We start from the raw sequence: 18,340 nt of genomic DNA on the forward strand, positions 1-18,340 counted from the left end.
ACCAGCATAAGCTGATTTTTGCTGGTCTCCCAGCTTGGTTTTAGCTGGTATTGCTGGTCTAGCTGTGTTTTGGTCACTTTTAAAGCTGGACTTAGCTGGTCAAGCTGGAAGACCAACTAACCCACCAGCTTTGCCAGGCTGGGAGGACCAGCTTAGCTTATGCTGGATTTTTTAGAAGGGATTTCATATTGTTTAGTAGAAAATGCATTCATTTATCCGTCCAAACTAACATTGTCATTATTCCCAAACCAGTCATCGTATGAAGCTCAACTCATCATCAGATGGAGTGAGTGATGGTGGAATCTGGAAGTGTTGAGCGTCCGGGAGGCGGTACGGTGCGGGTCCAGGAGACTCCTCCACCGAAAATAAACCTGCATGAAGGGGAAAACGAGCGAGCAAGCGAGAGAAAGAGAGATAGAGGGAGGAGGAAGAAGAAGGGAAACATCTCGAAAGAGTGCAGGGGGAAACATACGGGAGAGAAAGAGGGGAGTGCCTGCGTTTGCAGCGGATTAAAAAACTGCGCAATTTCCAGACTCGCATCTCTTCCACGCCAAAATGAAACTCGTGAGTGGACACGAGAGGCTCGCATCGTGGCACCATTTTGGCAACATCGTCGTTTGGCCAAAACTGCAAAATGTAATGAAACCGGAGAGAAGTCGTGAGCTTTATGCGTGCTTTCTTGAGGAAGACTCGGGGACAATTTTGCGCGCTGACGTTTGTCACATCATCTCCCCTTACTGTGGTTTCACAACGCAGCTGCGTACACGCCGACATTTTACATTCATTTGCGTTTTGAAATTGCACGTTTATGGTGTTTACAGAGGTGATGACGGATGGCGTTCATTCATCGCGCGCGAGGAAAGAAACTGCGTAGTTGCTTGTATTTTTACAATGAGGACATGCGAGAAGAAGAAGCCACCTCCCAGTTTGTCCCTCCGTGCGTTAGCAGGTAAAGATGGATACTTTTTTCTTCTTTACTTTATTCATCACTGTTCATCCTCTTATTGCGGATCGATGAAGTATCACAACCCACGGCGTGTTGTAATTGGCGCTTAGGTTGCCATGAATCACAAGGTGTGAAATGCAATGAAACGCGTGGATTAATGTCAGATGTGTGCATAATTCCCGCCTTTAGTTTCCTCTGTGTGATCTATCTGAACAAACAAGTTGATGAAATTCAGTCATTGTGTGACGGTTTAAAGCATAAACGAAACATGATGAGTGTAGGTTTCATTATGAGTGGTGGATAAAGTTGCCCACCATTTACATACAGTGAGATCATAGTTGATTTGAATCAGTTTACGGGAAGACTGTGGGGTTTTTTTAACGTTGTGCAATCATTTGTAATAAGAAACCACACAATCATGGCAACTGTTTGAATAAAATTGATGAATGAGCATCGCTTTTATGACAGACGCCTTAAGTTTAAACGTGCTGCGTGTATATAGAGGAATGCATATAAACAGCGAAATGCATATTAATATTAGATATTCGTAGTCGTTGAATGAGATTTGGGCCTGACTGCTTAAGAAAGCCTATCGCATTTTCTTTGGGAAATGTCATGTGGTGAAGTTGTGGCGGGATCGGAGTTTTTCCAGGAAGAACATTTGAATTTTTTTCTGTGCCATGTTTTTTCTCTTCCTCTCTTCTGCTGACTGTACGACCCCGCCCCTTTGGCCACATGTGTTTCTTTTTAGTGACCACGAAGAGGCGCTGTAGCACCGCTATAAGATGTTGTGGCTAGAAGGGATAGAGCTACGGCCAAAATCTCGCCAGATGAGCGCTGTTTTATCGTAATTCTACTTCCAAACCTAACCATTAACCCAGCAATGGATTTAGGCACTAGCTGTATCCTATTTAGCTAGAACCGCTGTTTTTATCCTAATCAAGTTCTTTGCCCAATCCTACCCCTAAACCCAACATCTCGCGAGATTTGGCCGTAGCTGTATCCACCTACAGCCGGAATCGCACGCGCCTCCAGTAGCGCCTCTGGCATTCTAGATTGTGAGAGCTGCCGTGCCTTTGGGAAGGGTCTCAGCTGTGGTTAGTTTATAGATATTTCATTTCAGTGTCATGTCATAGTGCTTATCTCCTTTAAAAACACATTTGTTGGAGTCACACTGAGTATATTTTATAACAATTCCGCCAGTTAGTTCACTGATAATCCTCACAATTGTAATAAAATGAGGTCATGAATTAGATCAGTCATGATGGCATCACAGAAACATCAATTAATGTTATGGGAACCTAGATAAGGCCATGATGAGGTAAGAAATTACCTCATGTTGGGTCCTTAAAGCAAACTTGAAAGAGTTTGACATAACTTTAAAATTGAAGCGTTTTACTGACACGTTTATTTAAATTTTCAGCTTTAACGTCTTATGAAAATGATGTTGAGTTTTTTATGCGTACGCACATGAACATGTCCAAACTAACTAAATTAAAACTTAAAACTTTACTATTTAACTGGTAAAGTAACAGCTACCTTAACCCTATTCATTATACATTACTGAAAAGAAAAACATTGAGCAAGGTTAACCTGTTAGATAATCTTGGTTGGTATCCTGATATCATGTCCAAGACCAATTTTTAAATGTTACCTCAGTAGTCAAGGTTTTAACAATATTATTATATTTATTTAACCTAATGGGGAGGAAATATATTTGTGTAATACAGTGTCTTTCCACTAGATGTCAGCACGTGTTCAGAAAATCAGGCTGCTAATATTCTTTGTTAAGCGAGTACAAAACTCTTCAAAACTGTTTTTTATTTTACAAACAAACACAGTGTTTAAAAACACTGTTTATAGTTAGCGTTGGACCTGCATTTCCACATTTTTTAATACAAACAAACATGAAAAACTGTTGATTGTGGGTGATCATAACGTTTGAAGTTAAAGAGCATGACTTTAATGAACCACAATGTTTGTTATGATGTAGAAAATGTATAAATTTTCTATTTTATATGCTTTCTTTTTACAGAATTTACTGTTTCACCATGGCTGAGATTTGGTTGGCCAACATAAATGTCACTCGAGATTGTAAGCATCACAAATGAAACGCCTCAGTGCCTTCACTTAGCCAATGGGAGAGGAAGGTCAAAGCATACTTGTAAAAGTTGACCAATAGGGTGGATGGATGATACCTGCACAGAAGCAATGACTGGAGAACAGAGGTCAGTTGGCATGAACTTGAAGGTTAAATTGTATACTCCATACACAAAGTAGATCACTGTGTTAATCTCTGTGGTGTGTTTGTTTGTTATGTGTGCTATGCTGAGCACAAAACATTATTTATTATAGTAGTGAAAGGAATACCCTTATAAAAGTCTTCCAAAATGTTGATGTCTTTCTTTGTTCAGTCAAACTGCATTTAAACTGTAAACTGTGTGGTCCAGTAAAGTCTATTAAATTGAGAAAAATATACGCTGCCACGTCATCATTGTGTACAAACGGTAAAAGGGTCTATACAGTATTGTGCAAAAGTCTTAGGCCACCACCACCAGACTTGTTGTTTTAGAAGTTTTAATGTCCATCCATATTTATTTTTCAATCTATTTTATTAAGATACAAACAGAAAATACAGAAAATATATATTTAAAAAAAATTCAGGACTAAATGTCTTTAGGCATCATCAGTGTTTAGTAGGGATGCTAAACAATTAATCGTGATTAATCATTAGCAGAATAAAAGTTTTTGTTTACATCACACGTGTGTAAACTGTGTATAATAAATATGTGTGTGTGTGTGTATATATATATATATATATATATATATATATATATATATATATATATATATATATATATATATATATATATATATATAAATATATATATATATATATATAAATATGAACACATTCATGTATAATTTTAAGAAAAATTATTTTATATATTAAGTATTTATATTTATATATAATATAAATTATACATTAATATACAAATGTATATACACATGTTAACATTTCTAAAACATATACATGCATGTGTGTACATTTATTTATACAAAGTTATTATACACAGTTCACACACATATATGATGTAAACAAAAACTTTTATTCTTCTAACGATTAATCGCGATTAATCGTTAAGCATCCCTAGTGTTTAGTGTGACCTCTCTTGGCACTTAACACATCTTGAGCGTTTTTGGGAGTTTACACTAAAAACTTGACACATCAGTTTACATTTTTATGCAGTTTTTAATACTACACATACACATTTCCTGTATTTTCTGAATGTATTCTATTAAAGTGACCGAAAAACAATAATATATGATCACTATGACATTGCAAAAACAACAAATCTAATTCTGGCATGGAGGCCTAAGAATTTTGCACAGTACTGTATATAAACGTGGTTCCTGTTTGTTTATAGCCGCTGAGAGACATGTCAATATTTTTTGCTGTGGTAATTCAACAGCAGGGCACAGATGATGTTGATATAGCTTTTAAATGTTCTTATATAGTTTTCATAGTAAAGATATATGGAATAAAACCTTCACAAAGTCATAATTAATAGCATGAGCAAAGAGAGTGAAACAGTACAAATAAAAGCGTAAGTTTGGCGAAAAACTATGATTTAAAACTAAAAAATATTAGTCAAATGAAATTCTTTCAGGATATTTGCATGGTTTTAATAACATGACATTGTGCTCTCTGTGTATCAGTAGTTTAGTGCTGTAGTCATTGTGTTTATATTGTGGGAGTTGATGATGATGATGATGAAATCATGGCTTTTGCCCCCAGTGTTTTTTAAAGGAGAACTGAGCTTGCTTGGTTACTACTTGGCTGCCATTACCTCTTTCCCTTCCACTATTTAAAAAAAAAGTTGACAGCCAGCGCCAGCATTTTTTATGATTTTCAAAAAAAGTCATATTCAAGTTCATAATCAAGTTTAATGAACGATTTGCGCGAGTAGATTGCATACAAAGTCAATGCAAAGACGCGGTCAGGTGTGTCCTAGCGTGGGGCGAAGCGAATGACGCTATATGGGCCTCGCGTTTGTCGTGAAAACACACGTTATTTCGCCTCAAACGTGTCTTCGCACAAGTTAAGAATATTCAACTCTAGTGAAAAATCACATGACACGAAGTTAAATCCCGCGAGTAACGCAATGACCCGCATTTAGTGTGTACGTAGCATTACAGAAAATGTTTTTCTTTAAATATATAAACATACAGTATATCAAATGAAAGAACAGACCCTCTGCTTCAAACAAAAACAAAAGTTTCATCTTATCTTCATTTGTTCACTTTTTATCACCTCTCAAATACAAGGAGGTTTCTTCAAAAAGTTTTGAGCAAAAAGCTGAGATAATTGCATATTTGTAAATCACTTCTGTTAGGGGTTGTGTACACCAAAACTTTTACGCCCGCGGCCGGCGCATGTTTTCAATTGTTTTCAATGGAAGCTCGGCGTTTTTCAAATAAGCCAGCAGCTAGCGGGTTTTTTCCGCGCTGAAAACCGGCGCTCGGCGGTTTTTACGCGCTCGGCGCTGAGCGTCGAGAGTTGAAAGAGATTCAACTTTGGGAGAAAAGCTCCGCTCGTCAATGTCAGTTCTCACACGGCCGCCCAATCACAGTGGAGGAGGGGCGGGACATTACCACAACAACCAACCGGCTCGCAGCTGAAGTATCACAGCTACCAAAGCGCTCAGCTGAAGAAAGCTGGCACTCAGCTGAAAAACAGCTGGCATTCGGCGTCCTCAAGGCGTTTTCAGCAGCGTTTAAAAGTTTTGGTGTGTCCAGCCCCTTAGAGATCAGATTCAGATCAAAACATACACAGAGTTTTTACTGTTTTTGGATAAGTGTAAGTTTCAGTGATTTATAAGTTGGGTAAGAGCGCCACCTAGTGGATAGTAGCGGATAAATGTTTTGTCTTAATTGATGAGATAATTTGTCAGTGATAGAAAGAGTTGATGAATATTATTGATTATTTGATTAATGTAGCTTTAAAGAGCTCTTGTGGATTCTTGTTCAGTTGTTCTTCCCCAATTGGTCTAGGCCTGACACCGGGTCAGTCTGCAGGCACCTACTAATAGTACAAAATGGCTAATATCTGTGTCAGTTGATCACTGATATATCAACCAAGCTTTAGTGCTGGCAGCTTGTGATCGAATCAGAGATTGATGAAAATGAATAAGGAAAAACAAGGCCTTTTTTGCTGCTTTCCCATCTAAAGTGATGAATGGCATGAAGAGAGCTTTGTGTTTGGCTTAATATTGTTTGTGGTATAAGAGGGATTTCAATCGGCAGTACTGTGTCTATGAAAAATAGGTGGATGGATGGTTTGTCCTTCAGACAGAAAGAGGATCAGACTGAATGAATGCTGTGGACTGTACATCAGAATGTAGTGATTTAAACAATGTGTGACAGAGTTATAGCCCTCTTTCTGGTAAACGTATGGTGTCATGCAGCTATCAGGACATCATATCAATCACTATGACAACATTGTCCATCACATGTCATCTCTACACTGTCCTTGCTGTGTCACCTTTGCGTATAAACACACAATATAGACTGTAAAACTTAGGGACGTAGTGTCCTTGACGTCACCCATAGGTTTGTGAATAGCGTTTTTAAAGCTTAAAGTATTTAATGTAGTAATGCAGGCTCCTAGTTTTCATTTGCTATTATGTTCAGATCAGTTAAAAGTTTGAAACCTTTATGGCCGTCAGTGGCTGACCAAAGTAAATGGATGAGAGGGGAAGAGTGGGAGTGATCTGAGTCAGCTGTAGGAAGTAGTGTGGGTTCATCTCCTGCATGTGCCGCCTCACAAACAGCGTGGAAAAGAGAACATGATGACACTCAGGGACGAATGAGAGAGCTGACGTCACACACACACTCATCCCACCTGAGGAGGACGACTGTGTGTGAGGCACGAGAGAGGGAAGAAGAGAGGAAATGACAAACTACCATGAAAATAACCAGAGGCTGAGGGACTTCATTCCTCATGTTTGATAAGGAATATGAAGACGTATGGATGGACAGTTAACTGTTTGTGTTGTGTCTGTGTTTATATGTTCTGTCCATCCTGAGGCTTTTCTGGATCTGTGTGTATATGTCTAGGTGATGTATGCCTGAGGCTTTGCCTACCATGAGAAAGAAAATGATGAGAGAAGGAGAGACAGAGAGAGATGGAACACAGGTGTGGGGGACCCTAAGGGAAGAAAAGACAGAGAAAGATGGAGCATCTTTAACCTCAGGGTTAAATACCAATGTGAACGCATTTAGCTTTTTTACTTGTAACAAATATTTGTTATAAAGATTTTCACTAAGAGTCAATGACCATGAACTTAAATGCGTTTAAATCAGTGGTCTCAAACTCCCGGCCCAAGAGCCATTAGCGGCCCGCCTGGCCCTCCCTATCTTTGCGGCCAGCATCGGCTGTCAAAAGTGTACATAATCCGGCACGCAGAAAATATTTTATTTACTAAAGTGCTCATTATAGTTGTGCGTACGTCCTATGGCGTTGCCATGACGGCGTAGGTTACTCTTCAACTTGGCCCATCTTTGTTCTCACCGCCGCAAACGGAAATACTTATGACCCATGATGGGAGGGGTTCTAGTGGACCAATCACAGCGCTTGCGATCTGTGTAGAACTGATGCACTGTTAAAATTTTGCCAAGGTGCATGTCAGGATACGCAGAGCTACGCACAGGCTACGGATAACCTATGGTGTAGCTACATCATAGACTTTACGCACGACTATAATGTAAACATTTAAGGGGTTCACAGTCGTGTCTAAAAACGTGTGTTAAATGCAAGTCAAGGTGCTTCTTTCTTCTTCCCAAAGCTTTCAGGAGGTTGGGCATATCTTCCGTTGCTACGTAACTTTGAGTCGCGCTCTCCGTTACGGCGAGGATAACGCAATGCATTATCGGATTTTAATTGCTCATCTGCACCTCATGTTAGGCTTACTCTGCGTGGTACTGTTACTCAGAGAAGAGCTGTGGTGGGGTTAGTTTACGTGAAGTCACAGCTTCCAATGGCGACACCTCATAGTGATGTTAAACTATATAAAACAGTATATTTAAAGAAATATTGTGTTTTTTATGTTAACATAGCTCTGAGGCACTCCGAGATGTCAATCGCAGAAAGGGCCCCAAGCTAGTTTGAGTTTAAGACCCCTGATTTAAAGGCGGGGTGCACGATCTCTGAAAGCCAATGTTGACATTTGAAATCACCTAAGCAAGCACGCCCCTACCCCAATAGAATCTGGACCATCTTTTGATAGACCCGCCCCACACATACGCAGGCAATGATGTTGGTTAGTAGACACGCCTCTTACTGCTGATTGGCTACAAGTGTGTTTTGGTACTCGGCCCGACTCTCTTTTCCGAAGCGTTTTTTAGAAATCGTCCATTCAATGATTTTCCGGAATTCACACACATACCGTAAAGATCCCATAAAAACGTGAGGTATTTAAAGTTTTGCACTTGATAAGTTTTTTCCACCGCGTCTGAAGTTTGTTTAATTATGCGATTTTTACGCAATTTTTCTGTGACCATAGTGCTGTGTGAATGGAGTTATAGTTGCAATGAAATGGCGCTCTGGTCCTTTTTGGTGGCAGTCAACTTTATTTTATTATTGAAAGTGCAGCTGGAAAAAATCTGATAGAGTTTCTCCTATGGTCCACAGAATCAAAAAATCATGAGGGGTTTTTCAAATAAAATGTTCAAAGGTTGAGTAAAAGATGCCAGACTTTCCATTTTCAGGCTCCTGTTTCACACAGATGCACTCTAAGTCAGTTTCTCAGTGAGCTTTTCCCCATGTAAGGAAATAAACATCTAAAAATGTTTGTCGCCCCATACACGTCTTTTGAATATTAGGCTCTAATCAAAGCTCACCCACACCGCACAGCCTGGGTCACTGCTCTCGGCTCTTTGTGTACCAGGCCTTTGTGTTCAAGAGGCCCTCGCAGGGGAAACAGACAGCAAGTGTGAGAGAGGGAGAGACAGACATGGCACCTCGAAGATGGAGGAGAAACCGGCCACTCTGAGCTGACATGTTAAAACATGCCACTGTAAATTAGCCCCATGCTAGCATGCAAATATCCTGGCAGCATTTTCAGTGTTTTGTGTTGTGTCTGTATGCCCTGACAGTGATCACTGCACACTGCATCCATGTGGGTTTGTCCCCTGCTTAACCCCACCACAAACAGACATTACCCAGATGCTGCTGCACCCACATCAATCATGACCTGTCCACCTCTCTCTCTCTTTATCTCTCTCTCTCTTTCTTTGTTTCTCCCTTTCTCCTTGTTTGCCTTTTTATGTGCCAAAAGCAATATCTGAAAGCATTTGTTATTTACAAACTATTTCGATATCACCATATGCACATAACACTCCATAAGCCTTATATGGTGTGCGTGTGTTTGTTTGTGTGGGATGTCTCTTCAAGGTGGCAGGAGGCTGAACTCGGGGCTCGTGACTTAGACTCAAGACACGACTCCTAATTTGGAAGATCTATGACTCGGTTTAGCACAAAACAAAATACTTTATTATGACTGCTTGGGGTTTGACTCAGTCTCTGTCTGACGACCAGAAGAGTCATTTGTACATGAGGTGAGCTTGAACTCTTGACCGGATCATTATGTCATAGCTCACAGGGCTTCAGTTACTTATCAAGCTAATAAGCTAGCTTGAATATTTAATTATTTAACAAATTAGCTTTGAAAGGCAAGTGCTGCATGAATCAATGGATTTTTAAAAATAGATATGAACACACTTAGTGGTAATTCTGTACTTGATTTCATTGGTCGGGACCCCTGGTATGGAGCTCGACAATATGCCTCCACAATTTTCTATTCTTGGCGATGCTGATGATCACTTTTGTTTCCTCTTCCCTTTCGACTTGGGTGAGTGAATGACTGCTCTTCGCTGGGGGGAGAGCCATTTGATTCTGGGCTTTTTGACATTTGTTATATTGGTCAATATAGCTCCGAATTTTGTGTCTGAAAGTTAAGCGTGGTGCTCCTCGCTTGTTCTTATCTTTGACTTCTGAGTGATAGATGGCATAGATGTGGGCTAGTTCACTCTCTTCCATACGAAGACAGTGGCCCACGAACTCTAGTTGTCGCTTGCGGATGGTCACGCTGACTGGACATTGTTTGGTCAGTCTGTAGAGTTCCTTGTTTGTCATATGGGCGTCTGCTTGTCTAATTCCCAGCATGGTTCGATAGCACTTTCTCGCAAACACATCCAGTTCTTCCTCTAGTGCTTTCGTTAAAGCCCACGTCTCACAGCCATAAAGTAATACAGATAGACAAGTTGCATTGAAGAGCCGAGTCCTGAATTCCATCGTTGGCTTGGATGGTGGAGCAGTGAGCAGCTTCTTTAACTTGGTAAAGGCCACCCATGCAAGAGAGATACGATTTTTGACATCTTTCTCCGTCGATATGATGTAGGATCCAAGATATTTGAATTCGTTGACGATTTCAACATCCTTTCCATTTATTAGTAGATGTTGTTCGTTCTCACTAGAAGCATTTATTTTCACTTGGACAGTCTTCTCCTCATTTAATTCTAGTCCAACTGTGCCAGCTTTTTGTTGTAGTTGGGTTAGCTGTTGTTGTGCCCTAGCGAAATCATTTTCCAGGAGTGAAATATCGTCTGCAAATGCTAAATCGTTAAGCTTGTGCTCTACTCTAGATTCTTTGGCTATTGCTGTACTGCGTTGTGGTCTCGTATTACTCCTGGGCAGAGGACCTTTATGTGTAAGGTATCCAAAGTTTCCAGCAGATAGCCTGGAGATGTAGTCTATTACTATGATGAATAGGAATGGAGCTAGAACGTCACCTTGTAATACTTCAGTGGGATGATTAAGCTCGACGTCCATTGTTTTGGTGCGCAGCAATGCTTAAAAACGAGTTCGCAGAGTTTGTGCAATTCATGTACTATGAATTCTCCACCATCTTTGAGGACTTCTGCAGTCATTGCATAATCGGATCCTGGCGACTTATTCCGCTTAAGCTGTTTTATCGCTCTCACCACTTCCTCTCGTGTTGGACTCATTGTTGAAATAGCGATATCTGGGCTTGGTTTTGGAAAGTTGACCGTTTCCACCTTCGCGCTCTTGTTGTTGAGGAGTTTGCAGAAGTACTTGCCCCAATCGCTAATGAGCTCAGTCTTTGAGTTTGGTTGAGAGCCATCAAGCATTCGAACTTTGCTTGCTGCAGCATTTTGCGGCTTCTGTGAGATTTTGTTGATTAGAGTCCACATTGTGCAATTCTCGTGTTTTTTATTTGCCAGTTCGAGAGCTTCTAGTTGGGTGTTGAAATATGCCTCTTCGTCAATATCGAAAGCTTTATTGACACTCGACTTCTTGTTTCTCCACTGCTCTCTCTTTTCTTTTGTTTGATTTCGCTTGAAATCTTCTTTCGCCACTTCTTCTTCTGTGATGAGCTGCAACGTTGAGCTGCTGACCCAGCTCGGGTGTTTTGACTTCGGCCTTTTGCCCAGGACCCTTTCACTCGCTGCTACCAGCGCAGTGTTGAGTGTGTCAGCTCTTTGCTGCATTAGGTCCTGGGCATTTTCGGGTTGACTCAACTCGTCAAGAAGAGTGGTGAATTGATTACGAAGTTCCAGGTCGAAAGTCGCTTGGATGTTAGCGTCTTTCAGTTTATCATTCTGAAAGGTGCACCTGGCGATGGGTGAGCTTCTGGTTGTTCTCAGCGCCTGTTTGAATTTGGCGCTCACCATCTTATGGTCTGACCCAATGGCGCAGGTGTTGTAAGCGCGACAGTTTTTGACTGACTTCCACCACTTGGTGTTGAAGACAATGTGGTCGAGTTGAGCGAAGTCTCCTTTTGGGCTCCTATATGTGCGCAGTCTCGTTGGTCGATTTTGAAACCAAGAGTTCGCTGGGCGCAGACTTAGGAACTCGCACATGCTAATTAGTCTTTGACCATTGTCGTTCGAAATTGCGTGGTAGCTGAAGTTGCCTACCACTCTAGGATTGGTGTCGTGTCTGTCCTTACCAATTCTTGCATTTAAGTCACCAGCAAGAATGGTGACCGTGTGTGGCGGAATTGACTTTATCAGTTCTTCAAGATCATCATAGAATATGTCTTTTACTGAAGAATCTGATGTCTCCGTCGGGGCATATGCGGACACAAAGCATATTTTAGGATTGCCTTCTACATGCATGGCAATTATACGCTCTGATTTAGTGGTGACAGAGATGATCGACTGAGCAATTCTGTTGTTGTATAACAAGGCTGACCCATGGCTTTCCAATGAATCTGTATGAGCCATCGTCCAGCTGCTGTACTTCTTATAACCCACTAAGTCGGGTGTTCGGAGTCGGTGCTCTTGAAGTGCTACGAGGTCGATGTGATGTTTCTCGCAGCCGGCTGTACTTGATACTTGCAGGTATTCATAACAGATAATTTATGCTTAATTCAGTGTTTTTGTTAACAGCAGCATATTTGTATCTTGTATTTTGGTCCTTAAATGGTTGCGGTCGGTTGTATTTTATAACCAATCTTGCACCTCTACATGATTTTGACTCCCAGATGCATTTTCTGAGAAGTCCTGCTGTGTGAACAAAACCAGACAGGACAACTTGTCTGTCACGTCTGTTTGTGCGTGTTCATACTTGAAGTGTTTGGTTCGATTAAAACGAACTCTGGTGCGATTGCTCAGTTAGTGCGGTTCATATGAGTGTATGTGAATGCTGCCACCCAAACTTTAGTACGCACTAATCAAGCGAATCGAAAAGTGGGTCTGCTTCCAAACAAAGACTGGTGAGGTTCGACTGATATGTGAGCGCACCAGAGACAGCACAACGAACCAAAAACAGGTGATATCACAAGATTTTACATTGGGATGAAAATAACATGAAAAAATTTATTATCAAAGCCGACCTATCGGGTTGTGACCTTATTCTTATGCATTAAAGTTCACATATTTAATTGCTAAATAACTACATTATTTTGTGTGTTTGGTATATTACAATGTGTTTGCGTGGTTTATGGTTAAAAAAGCACATTATTTTCCACATACAGTACATTTTTGTAGCTCCAGATTTCACTCTCTTCCTGAAACGCACAGATTTGAAAAGCTCTGTGTCCCTGATTGGCCAGCTAATCTGTACATTGTGATTGGACTGAATACCTCTAACGTCAGCCGGAAAAGTGACGCTCCTTACCATGTTTGAAAGATTCGCTCACAATGCAATGCTAACAGGAGTTAACTTACGGTCCGTGAGTCCAAAGCAGGAGGAATTGACAATGTCAGTCTTGTCTATAGGGCTGCAACTAACGATTATATTAATAATCTATTAATCTGCTGATTATTTTTTCGATGAATCGGATATAAAACAAAAAACAAGAAAAGCATTCATTTCCAACCCCTTATTCAAAACAGAACTAAAAGCTTTAGAAATTGCACAAACATGTTGCTCCTTGAACACACCTGAGCTGTTACAATAATAATAAAATAAAATAAAAATGGACTAACACAAAAAAATACACATATATATACCAAATATATATACTTTTTTAGGATGCATTTCCCATCAAGAAGCCTCTCTTGATGGGATCAAAAAGATAGTATACGAGTACACTCTCAGAAATAAAGGTACAAAAGTTGTCACTGGGACAGTACCCTTTCAAAAAGGTACACCTTTATTAACATTAGTACTTCAAAAGTACATATTGGCAGTTCAAACATACATATTTGTACCTAAATGGTACATATTTGTACCTAAACGGTACATATTAGGACCTTTTATAAAGGGTACTGCCCCAGTGACGGCTTTGTACCTTATATTTGACTTTATGTGTTTTCTCTGATCGGATAGCTATCTCATTTGTTAAAACTGTTCCATTTATATTTGGCAAAACAAATGCATCTTGTGAAAACGGAAAATGCGTCTTATACTCCCGCGCAAAATGCAAATACACCATTCATTACTTCGCCTTTAAAATTTAAGACGACCTTTATGCAAAAAAGGTGCCACTTACTGTATTTTGGGCCGGGCACGTGCGTCTCCTTGCTCGCCATGAGCTGGAGCACGCAGTACAGAGCAGCAGGAGAGTGACGGCGCGATGATTTACCGTACAGGTCCATGATGGGGAAAGCGTTCATACAACTCTATCAAAGTTTTATTTCTTTGTTTAATATCATTGGAGTTTGTCATTGAAGTTTTTTACTGGTTCTAGAAACTTTTTTTACCCGCTGTCGTCGCTCCATAAAGCATAAGCTTGTCGTCTTTGTTTGTTTACCTCTTTGCCGGCTAGCTTCCAGGTGACACGCTTACATTTTGGAGGAGTTGAACACTGACATGTGGTTTTCCTCTACCTCCACAGTTTTTTATCTTTTCTCCGCCCTGTCTATGAGGCGCCGAACTCTGCAAGCAACAGTGCCGCAAGAGAGACCGAGTGTGTTCACTTCGCTCCGCACTTAACTGAAGTTTTTCTTTTTTAAATATAATTAAACGTCTCTGCGTCGCGCGACACAACGAATCGATTATCAAATTTGTTGCCAACTCTTTTAGAAATTGATTTTTATCGATTTAATCGATTCGTTGTTGCAGCCCTACTTGTCTACATCATCAATCCCAGGAAGTAAATTGTTGCTTACAACTTGTGTGTTTGTTGTAGTCCAAGAAAAGAAATTGACTTTGGAGACGATAACTCACATCATCGTTTACTTTGGGGTTTGTACCTTTTGCATATCGATAACATGTACTAATACACACTTACACACCAAAGGAAATGTAAAAACGTGAATTGGTCGATAGGTGCCCTTTAAGATTTGTTATCTTTAGGTTTGTTGATAAAATCCCAGTGTGAACCGAACTACGAGTATGAACGCACCCTTAGAGGACTGCATTGGGATCCTGCGGGACCCAACAGAAATCTTGCGGGCCTGGGCGGGCAAAAAAATAAATAAATGCTGTGGATCAACAAATACAGTTGAGAAGAAGTTTAAAACTGGAAATAAAAAGCAAGTCAGTACAGACATTTGTTAGTGCCATAATGTCATACACCAATCAGTCTGTGCAGTGATGTTGGAAGTCGAACACGCATGATATAATATGTAGCTGCAGACATTGCGGGAGCAAAACGGACACGTTGCGAGACTGTCCAGTAATAGTCAGAAATTCTGTGGGAGTGGATAAAGATGATGGCAAATTATTGTGCAAAATATTGCTTCATAATGCGTTGTAGTGTGATATTTTACTTAAGTTCATAGATTCAACAGTGCAAGGGCAAGAGCATATTAGTAGGCTACTTCAAAAGTACATATTGGCAGTTCAAACATACATATTTGTACCTAAATGGTATATAATAGGACCTTTTTTAAAGGGTACTGCCCCAGTTACAGCTTTGTACCTTTATATTTTGACTTTGTGTTTTCTCTAAACGAATAGCTATCTCATTTGTTAAAACTGTTCCATTTACATTTGGCCACATAAATGCGTCTTGTGAAAACGGAAAATGCGTCTTATACTCCCGCGCAAAATGCAAATACACCATTCATTACTTCGCCTTTAAAATATAAGACGATGTTTATGCAAAAAAGGCGGCACTTACTGTAGGGCAATTCATATAAACATAATGCTCGTTACATATGAGCGTTGCGTTTTGTAACAATTCACAACGATATAAAGTGAGTCTCCATCGTCAATATTTAATCCAGTCATTCTTTCCACTGGAGTTCCTTCCACCTGTTTTTTTTCAATCTATTGTGTGGTCAACCATACGTGCTGTTTAGAAACAAAATCATGCCTACTATAGTAAAACACAAAGACAAATGTGAAAATAATACTCTCTGTTGACATAAAAGCAGCAATCTTTGATCTTTATGTCCGTCACTATGGTTACAGGCGTCAGGTGTGAATAGAAATGGGCTTGACATTGGTTGCTTATTCATACGGACAGTATTCCAGCTGTGACTATCAGTTGCTGTGTAAACACATTTTCAAACTCACATCTATAAGTAAATGCGCTTGTCAACCTAAACACTGATGGAGTAAACAACATAATCAAAGATAAAGATTTAATGTAAGGTTGTGGTTTTTTAAGGTGTAAAATGGATTGCATTTGTATTAATTCTGTGTTTTGTAGTCATATCATTAAGGTGTGATAGTCTTGGACATAATATTGTAAAGAAAATGTAAAACGAAACTTTATATTTGTTATATTCCTTAAAATAGCTGTTATTTGCAGTAGGCTTTTCCTACCGCAAATAACAGATCAAATTCTGTTCAGATGCTCAAAATAATTGTTTTCCCATGGTTTTCAGGTCCTAAGCAGAGTTGGGTATAACGCGTTACTGTGTAACGCATTACTGTACTCTAATTACTTTTCCTGATAACGCAGTAACGTAACGCTTTACATTTTAAATGTATGTAATTTGATTACAGTTACCAATGACAACAAAATTACGTTACTAGCGTTACAAATTAAGTGTTGAAAAATTAATTAAAATGTATTTAAAATGACGTTTTGCCATTGCACGGCAACGTCTGCGAGCATGCGCGCAGCGTCAGTTAACGAGCATATGCTTACTCGTCTGAGACGCAAGCAAATGGATGCTATGTGAGCGGTGGTTGATCCTTCAAGTGGAATACAGACAATACATGTCCAAAACCTTGGCATTTCAGAGTGGGCTTTGCGCGATGACATCTGGTCTGCTAGAAGCGGTCGTACAGGTGTGTTTTTAAATCACTAATGTTTTATTTGTTAACATTATTTAACTATGTTATTTTATCATGAGCTCAATGCGTGCACTGCATTAAGTAATCATATGTTTATTTAAACAATTACCAAAACAACTTTTAATTGTTATATTTAACGAACTAACATGAATATTAACATTCTTTAACTTGACCAAAAAGCCCTCGCGAATGCGACGACGTGTTAAAACTATAGTTTCTGTCTCCGCGACCGCGAATGAATGTAGATAGTGTAGCATTCAAGAGAAATGCACTGACACTCGTTTAACTAAACTGCTGGCTTTATTTTAACAGAGCACCCGTAAACTGCTGGCTTTATTTTAACAGAGCACCCGTAGGACGATGCTCACGCACATCCAGTCGCGCGCCCGCGCCAGAGCGTGCACAACATCATAGCCCAAAACAAAAACAAAAAACCCCTCCCCTCGTTGCACTAACCAATCACATTTCAGGGAATACATGGCAAAGAGAACAGAAACTCAGCGTTAACCCTTACAGAACAGAGTTGTAATAAACATCCAAGAACATCATTTTAAACACTGCTACAATAGATAGATAGATAGATAGATAGATAGATAGATAGATAGATAGATAGATAGATAGATAGATAGATAGATAGATAGATAGATAGATAGATAGATAGATAGATAGATGTTAATGAATGTAGAATGTTTAATGAGAAATGTTAAACATCTGTAACTTATTATAAAAGCTACAAATATTTCTGGATCACTATATGACCAGTAATTTTAGGAGGGGGCAAAATCACACCAAAAATAGCTTTAAGCATTCAAATATGCACTGTAATCACTACTGTTTTCAAATGTTACAAGAAACATTTTCACATTAACACTGAGTTTGGGTTTATCTGTCCTTGTTTCTGACAGTTTCACTTTGTAGTTTTTTACATTTGATGTTGTCAAAGTAACTTAAAAGTAAAGTAATTAGTAATTAGATTACTTTTTGCATGTAGTAATCAGTAATGTAATCAAATTACAATTTTAAAGTAGTAATTAGTAATTTGTAGTGGATTACTTTTTTTGAGTAACTTACCCAACACTGGTCCTAAGTATCAAATGTCTTAAAGGGGACATTTCTCAAGACTTTTTTAAGATGTCAAATAAATCTTTGGTGTCCGCAGAGTATGTGTGTGAAGTTTTCGCTGAAAATATCATATAGATGATTTATTATAGCGTGTAAAAAATTGCCATTTTGTAGGTGCGAGCAAAAATGTGCCATTCTTGGGTGTATCCTTTAAATAAGCTGATGAAATGCAAACACTGATCGCCATAATGGCGGTTTGTTAAAATTGAAACTTAATTGTGTTGTCAATTATTTCTCTATCTCTGCAATAAATGGCAGTGTCGTGGTTGGATAGTGCAGATTAAGGGGTGGTATTAAAGGTGCAGTGTGTAATTTTTAGAAGGATCTCTTGACAGAAATGCAAAATACTATACAAAACTTAATTATCAGAGGGTGTATAAAGACCTTTCATAATGAACCGTTATGTGTTTATTGCCTTAGAATGAGACTTTTTATCTACATACACAGAGGGTCCCCTTACATGGAAGCCGCCATTTTGTGCAGCCATGTTTCTAAAGAAGCCCTTAACAGACAAATTTTTTACTAAGTTGTCTCCAACGATGACATGT

General features: G+C 39.4%; 1 protein-coding gene across 2 annotated transcripts in view; it reads left to right on the top strand.

Annotated features, from left to right (window-relative positions):
- The first annotated feature begins 271 nt into the window (after positions 1-271).
- kdm6ba (lysine (K)-specific demethylase 6B, a) overlaps positions 272-18,340 on the top strand; it is a 99,755-nt gene continuing 81,686 nt past the window's right edge. For both annotated transcript variants that reach the window (XM_065269899.2, XM_065269902.2), the window contains exons 1-2: positions 272-949; positions 2,982-3,174. The gene's annotated coding sequence lies outside the window, so the exon portion shown is untranslated. The remainder of the gene's footprint in view (positions 950-2,981; positions 3,175-18,340) is intronic.

This window comes from Paramisgurnus dabryanus, chromosome 2 (assembly GCF_030506205.2).
Source record: "Paramisgurnus dabryanus chromosome 2, PD_genome_1.1, whole genome shotgun sequence".
Taxonomy (NCBI): domain Eukaryota; kingdom Metazoa; phylum Chordata; class Actinopteri; order Cypriniformes; family Cobitidae; genus Paramisgurnus; species Paramisgurnus dabryanus.